The sequence below is a fragment of the Oncorhynchus tshawytscha genome, linkage group LG07 (assembly GCF_018296145.1).
Source record: "Oncorhynchus tshawytscha isolate Ot180627B linkage group LG07, Otsh_v2.0, whole genome shotgun sequence".
Lineage (NCBI taxonomy): Eukaryota > Metazoa > Chordata > Actinopteri > Salmoniformes > Salmonidae > Oncorhynchus > Oncorhynchus tshawytscha.
The window spans coordinates 65878072-65885935 of NC_056435.1; positions in this window are offsets into that span (position 1 = coordinate 65878072).

Genomic DNA, 7864 nt, shown 5'->3' on the forward strand with positions numbered 1-7864 from the left:
TTAGAACCCTATATTTGAGAGGGGTAATTGTACCTATACATCTGTCAGAGCCCTACAACTGAGAGGGGTAATTGTACCTCTATCAGAACCCTATAACTGAGAGGGGTAATTGTACCTCTATCAGAACCCTATAACTGAGAGGGGTAATTGTACCTCTATTAGAACCCTATATTTGAGAGGGGTAATTGTACCTATACATCTGTCAGAGCCCTACAACTGAGAGGGGTAATTGTACCTCTATCAGAACCCTATAACTGAGAGGGGTAATTGTACCTCTATCAGAATCCTATAACTGAGAGGAGTAATTGTACCTCTATCAGAACCCTATAACTGAGAGGGGTAATTGTACCTCTATAAGAACCCTATAACTGAGAGGGGTAATTGTACCTATACATCTGTCAGAGCCCTACAACTGAGAGGGGTAATTGTACCTCTATCAGAACCCTATAACTGAGAGGGGTAATTGTACCTCTAGAAGAACCTTATATCTGAGAGGGGTAATTGTACCTCTATCAGAACCCTATATCTGAGAGGGGAAATTGTTAAAATTCTCTCCATAAGTGTCTCTCCATCTTAGATGGCAATTTGTCATTGATCTTTAGAAGCCTTCACCATAACATACAGCTGCATTGTCACGCCCTGACCATAGAGATCTTTTTATTCTCTATGTTTGGTTGGTCATGGTGTGACTCGGGTGGGAAACCCTATGTTCTTTGTTTCTATGTTTTGGCCGGGTATGGTTCTCAATCAGGGACAGCTGTCTATCGCTGTCTCTGATTGGGAATCATATTTAGGCAGCCTTTTTTCCTTTTGTATTTGTGGGTAGTTGTCTATGTTAGGGGCATTATAGTCTAACTAAGCTTCATGGTCGTTTCCTTGTTCTTTGTTTTGTTGGCGACATTTATCAATAAAATAAATGTACATTCACCATGCTGCACCTTGGTCCAGTCATTTCCACGACGACAGCGATCGTGACAGAACAACCCACCACAAGCGGACCAAGCAGCATGGCCAGGAGGGGCAGACAGAGTGGAGGACATCATGGACCTGGGAGGAGGTGATGTCAGGACACGAGAGCCTGCCGTGGAAGCAGGCAGCGGCAGCGAGGAAGAAGGAAGCAGAGAGAAAAGGGGACCAGCAATACACAGGGTCACGGCTGGCAAGGAAGACCGGGAAGCCACTCCCAACATTTTTTGGGGGGGAACACAGGGAGGTTGGCGGAGCTAACTCCCCATGCTCACGGTAGGGAGCGTGGTACTGGTCAGGCACCGTGTTGTGCGGTAAAGCGCACCGTGTCTCCAGTGCTCCCCCACAGCCCGGTTCGCCCTGTGCCTGCGCTCTGGAGGTGCCGGGCTAAAGTGGGCATTCGGCCTGGAAGAGTGGTGCCAAGGATAAGCACCAGATCTCCGGTGCTCCCCCACAGCCCGGTTCATCCTGGCAGCCTTTTTTCCTTTTGTATTTGTGGGTAGTTGTCTATGTTAGTGGCATTATAGTCTAAGTAAGCTTCACGGTCGTGTCCTTGTTCTTTGTTTTGTTGGCGACATTTATCAATAAAATAAATGTACGATCCCCATGCTGCACCTTGGTCCGGTCATTTCCACGACGACAGCGATCGCGACATGCATTGTATTTATGTGGGCCATTTAGTAGTTAAAATGGATATAATACTTCCATGTCTTAATTTAGACCTCTGTTTGAACGAGAGAGCAGGGAGAGAGATCAAGGAAAGATATGGTGAATCTAGTTTTAGTTGGAATAGAGTCTGTCTGGAAAGGTAATCAGAGGTTCTGGACAGAGAGAGAGAGAGAGAGAGAGAGAGGAGAGAGAAGGTTGAGAGGGAGGGAAGAGAGGGAGGGAATAGAGGGAGGAGGGAAGGGATAATTGAAAGTGAGGGAGAGGGTGGGAACCCAAAAGAGAGTGGAGGACAAAGAGAGGATGAGGGAGAGAGAAAAGGAGATAGAATGTACTGTACAAGGCACAGATTAGGAAAGGCCTGAACTCTCACCATATGGAATTGCCACTGAAATAACAAGAGCCTATGACATCACCCGTTGGGTTGAAGCAGAACGAGGTGGTGTGTCAGTAATCAGATGTGGGGTTTACCTTTGGTCCTAAAAACACTACTCTCCCCTGTCAAACCTTCCATATTACCATGAAGTCATACGCCTGGCTCAGTGTTCATAAAGAGTGCTGATCTAGGTTCAGCCCCCCCCCCCCATGAATATAATTGTATTCATTATGATCTAAAAAAAATGACTGGGATCAGCACTAGGACCAAACTTATTTGACCAGATCCAATAACCCCTAATAATGAGTTAACCCCCTGCATATAGCCTCGTTATTGTTATTTTATTTTGTTACTTTTTATTTTATGTTTTACTTTAGTTTATTTAGTAAAGGTGTTAAGGCCTTGTAACTAAGCATTTCATGGTAAAGTCTGTCAGCACAAGAAAGTAAAATGTGTGTAGGGGGACTGTCTAGACTACAGGAACTGTCTAGGGGAACTGTCTAGACAACGGGAACTGTCTAGGGGAACTGTCTAGGCTACATGAACTGTCTAGGAGAACTATCTTGGGGGACTGTCTAGGAGAACTGTCTAGACTACAGGAACTGTCTAGGGGAACTGTCTATACTACAGGAACTGTCTAGGGGGACTGTCTAGACTACAGGAACTGTCTTGGGGAACTGTCTAGGGGAACTGTCTAGGGGAACTGTCTAGACTACAGGAACGGTCTAGGGGGACTGTCTAGACTACAGGAACTATCTAGGGGAACTGTCTAGGGGGACTGTCTAGACTACAGGAACTGTCTAGGGGGACTGTCTAGGGGGACTGTCTAGGGGAACTGTCTAGACTACAGGAACTGTCTAGGATAACTTTCTAGGTCTAGGGGAACTGTGTAGGGGACTGTCTTGACTACAGGAACTGTCTATGGGAACTGTCTAGACTACATGAACTGTGTAGGGGAACTGCCTAGACTACATGAACTGTCTAGGGGAACTGTCTAGGGGGACTGTCTAGACTACAAGAACTGTCTAGGGCACCGTCTAGGGAACTGTCTAGACTACAGGAACTGTCTAGGGGGACTGTCTATTGGGACTGTCTAGACTACAGGAACTGTCTAGGGAGACTGTCTAGGGGGACTGTCTAGGGGGAACTGTCTAGACTACAGGAACTGTCTAGGATAACTTTCTAGGTCTAGAGGAACTGTGTAGGGGACTGTCTTGACTACAGGAACTGTCTATGGGGACTGTATAGACTACATGAACTATGTAGGGGAACTGCCTAGACTACATGAACTGTCTAGGGGAACTGTCTAGGGGGACTGTCTAGACTACAAGAACTGTCTAGGGCACCGTCTAGGGGAACTGTCTAGACTACAGGAACTGTCTAGGAGAACTGTCTAGGTCTAGGGGAACTGTCTAGACTACAGGAACTGTCTAGGTCTAGGGGAACTGTCTAGACTACAGGAACTGTCTAGGGGGACTGTCTATTGGGACTGTCTAGACTACAGGAACTGTCTAGGGGGACTGTCTAGGGGGACTGTCTAGCGGAACTGTCTAGACTACAGGAACTGTCTAGGAGAACTTTCTAGGTCTAGGGGAACTGTGTAGGGGGACTGTCTAAACTACAGGAACTGTCTAGGGGGACTGTCTAGCGGGACTGTCTTTAGGGACTGCCTAGGGGAACTGTCTAGGGGTACTGTTTAGGGGGACTCTCTAGTGGAAATATCTAGGTCTAGGGGAACTTTGTAGGGGGACTGTCTATAGGAACTGTCTAGGGGAACTGTCTAGGGGGACTGTCTAGGTGAACTATGTAGGGGAACTGTCTAGGGGGACTGTCTAGACTACAGGAACTGTCTAGGGGGACTGTCTAGGGGACTGTCTAGGTGAACTATGTAGGGGAACTGTCTAGGGGGACTGTCTAGGTGAACTATGTAGGGGAACTTTCTAGGGGGACTGTCTAGGTGAACTATGTAGGGGAACTGTCTAGGGGGACTGTCTAGGTGAACTGTGTAGGGGAGCTGTCTAGGGGAACTGTTTAAGGGACCGTCTAGGGAAGGGGTGGGCAATTCCAGTCCTCGAGGCCCTGATTGGTGTCACAGTTTTGCCCCAGCGCCAGCGAACACACCTGACTTCCATAATCACCTAATCATGATCTTGAGTTAAGAATGCAATTTGATTAATCAACTGTGTTTGCTTGTGATGAGGAAAAAGTGTGACTCAAATTAGGCCCTCGAGGACTGGAGTTGCCCAACCCTAGTCTAGGGGAGCTGTGTTGGGGAACTGTTTAGGGGACCATCTAGGGGAACTGTCTAGGGGACTGTATTTGTATTTATTATGGACCCCCATTAGTTCCTGCCAAAGCAGCAGCTACTCTTCCTGGGGTCCAGCAAAATGAAGGCAGTTATACAATTGTAAAAACATTACATTAATTTTTTAAATATTTTTTTATATATTTTTTCTCCCCTATTGGTGGTTACAGGGGACTGTCTAGGGGATTTGGCTCTAACTTGTCAACAACCAACTAGCCATCCAACTGTACCCACACCGGCCGCACGCGTTCGCCATTATGAGCCAATTGATTTTGTCCACCCACACCAAACGCTATAACGACACGCAGGTTGAAATATCAAAACAAACTCTGAACCAATTATATTAATTTGGGGACAGGTCGAAAAGCATTAAACATTTTTGGCAATTTAGCTAGCTAGCTTGCAGTTGATCGTTAACTTGTACTATTTAGTTACTTTGCTGTTGCTAGCTAATTTGTCCTGGGATATTTTACCTGAAATGCAGGTCCTCTACTCCGACAATTAATCCACACATAAAATGGTCAACCTGAATCGTTTCTGGTCATCTCTCCTCCTGCCAGGCTTTTTCTTCTTTGGACTTTATATGGCGATTGGCATCTAAATTTCATAGTTACCACGACAACCAACCGAACTCAGTTCATCTTTCAATCACCCATGTGGGTATAACCAATGAGGAGATGGCACGTGGGTATCTGCTTCTATAAACCAATGAGGAGATGGGAGAGGCAGGACTTGCACCGTGTTCAGCGTCACAAATAGAACTGACTTCTATTTTAGCCCTTGGCGTCGCAGACGCTCGTTGGCGTACGCGAGCAGTGTGGGTGCAATAATTGAATAACATGTATGTTTCAATTTATTTTGCAACGCGCACGCGACGCGAGCGGGGTGTTCAGCATGTAACACTGGAGGACTGAGCTTTTTGAATAGCTGTCTCCAACTAACACTGGAGGACTGGGCTGTTCGAATGGCTGTTTCCCACTAACACTGGGCTGGTTGAATGGCTGTCTCCCATTGACACTGGGCTGGTTGAATGGCTGTCTCCCACTGACACTGGGCTGGTTAAATGGCTGTCTCCCACTGACACTGGGCTTGTTGAATGGCTGTCTCCCACTGACACTGGGCTGGTTGAATGGCTGTCTCCCACTGAGACTGGGCTGGTTGAATGGCTGTCTCCAATTAACACTGGAGGACTGGGCTGGTTGAATGGCTGTCTCCCACTGACACTGGGCTGGTTGAATGGCTGTCTCCCACTGACACTGGGCTGGTTGAATGGCTGTCTCAAATTAACACTGGAGGACTGGGCTGGTTGAATGGCTGTCTCCCACTGACACTGGGCTGGTTGAATGGCTGTCTCCCACTGACACTGGGCTGGTTGAATGGCTGTCTCCCACTAACACTGGGCTGGTTGAATGGCTGTCTCCCACTGACACTGGGCTGGTTGAATGGCTGTCTCCCACTAACACTGGGCTGGTTGAATGGCTGTCTCCCACTAACACTGGGCTGGTTGAATGGCTGTCTCCCACTAACACTGGGCTGGTTGAATGGCTGTCTCCCACTGACACTGGGCTGGTTGAATGGCTGTCTCCCACTAACACTGGGCTGGTTGAATGGCTGTCTCCCACTAACACTGGGCTGGTTGAATGGCCTGCAGTTAATCTTTGAGGCTACAGTAAAAAGACAACAGAAAGCCCTTCTTCACAGTAATGTGCTGAAGTTTCTTTGGAATTTACAGAAATGTACTGTACTTTTTTTTACAGAAACTTACAGATAACTGGCTGCCAGTAAGTTACCGTAAAAACAAGATACAGTTTTTACAGTGTAACACATAAAGCTCTGTTTGTACAAAGGAGGGAGAGAAGGATTTCAACGGGAGAATGTGGAGGTTCTCTCAAGCTGCTGGGCTCTTGGCGATGGAAATAAATATCCACAAAAGTGGGGGTGGAGAGAGCCCTCCCTCCCTCCCTCTCTCTCTCTCTCTCTCTCTCTCTCTCTCTCTTTCTCTATTCTCTCTCCTTCCTTCCCTCCCTCTCTCTTTGACTCTCTCTCTCCTTCCCTCCCTCTCTCTTTGACTCTCTCTCTCTCTACTCTCTCTTCTTACCTCCCTCTCTCTTTGACTCTCTCTCTTCCCTCCCTCTCTCTTTGACTCTCTCTTTCCTTCCCTCCCTCTCTCTTTGACTCTCTCTCTCTCTACTCTCTCTTCTTCCCTCCCTCTCTCTTTGACTCTCTCTCTTCCCTCGCTCTCTCTCTACTCTCTCTCCTTCCCTCCTTCTCTCTTTGACTCTCTCTCTCTCTTCAAAGTATTCCAAATCTCTGTAAGAGTTTGGTTTCACTGTTCCAGGCACATTGTTAATGTGACTCTTGTAGACTGTTCAGGAGAGAGAGGGAGATGGAAGGAAGAGAGGGAATGACGGATGAGGATGAGAGGAGAGAGGGCAAAAAGAGAGGGGAGGGAAGAGGAATAGAGAGAGAGGTTGGGAGAGAGATGAAATAGGAAGTGAGGGAGAGAGTGGAGGGAGATAGAGAAATGTGGGGAGAGGGGAGGGAAGATGGAAATAGAGAGAGAGAGGGTGTGAGAGAGAGAGGGTGTGAGAAAGAGAGAGAGGGTAGGAAGGAGAGGAGGGAGAGTTAGAGAGAAAGAGAGGAAGGGTAGGAGGGAGAGAAGGAGGGAGATATAAAACTGTGGGAGAGGGGAGGGAAGAGGGGGAAGCGAGAGAGAGAGGGGAGGGAAGAGGGGGAAGCGAGAGAGAGAGGGGAGGGAAGAGGGGGAAGCGAGAGAGAGAGGGAGGGAAGAGGGGGAAGAGGGGGAAAGAGGGGGAGAGAGAGAGGGGGAGGGAAGAGGGGGAAGCGAGAGAGAGAGGGGAGGGAAGAGGGGGAAGCGAGAGAGAGAGGGGAGGGAAGGGGGGGAAGCGAGAGAGAGAGGGGAGGGGAAGCAATGGAAAATTCATGTGCATTATGTGAATGCTGACGTAGAGATTTTAACTGTTGCCTATACTTCTATCTTCTGAGACTTCCAAAGGAATATGAAGTATTTATGATGACCTGTCAATTGTTATGACGATACTCACAGCCCACCCCTCTTCATCATAGCACAAACTTTATACTTGAATTCTACTGACCTATATTCCGTTAAAATCTTCTCATGAAGTGTTGTAGTACCAGCTACCTGTGTAACAAGGCACAAGAGGCACAACATATGTAAAAAGTTAGATAAAATACGATTGATAATTTTGATCTCACTGGGACTGTGTGTGTGTGTGTGTGTGTGTGTGTGTGTGTGTGTGTGTGTGTGTGTGTGTGTGTGTGTGTGTGTGTGTGTGTATATGTGTGTGTGCGCGCACACCCGTGTGTGTGTGTGCGTGTCTGGTAAGGCCATCAGCATGCATGCAGGCCTGTGGGACTGGCTCTTACTGTGTGGATTTGAGAAGGGCTGTGTTACCACTGGCTGGGCTGGCTGGTTTCTGGGTAGCTGTTTTCAATACAATGTTCATATCCAACAGTCTTCCAGGTATGTCACCAGAAACTAACCGAACATCGATTATTTGAGTCTGTGT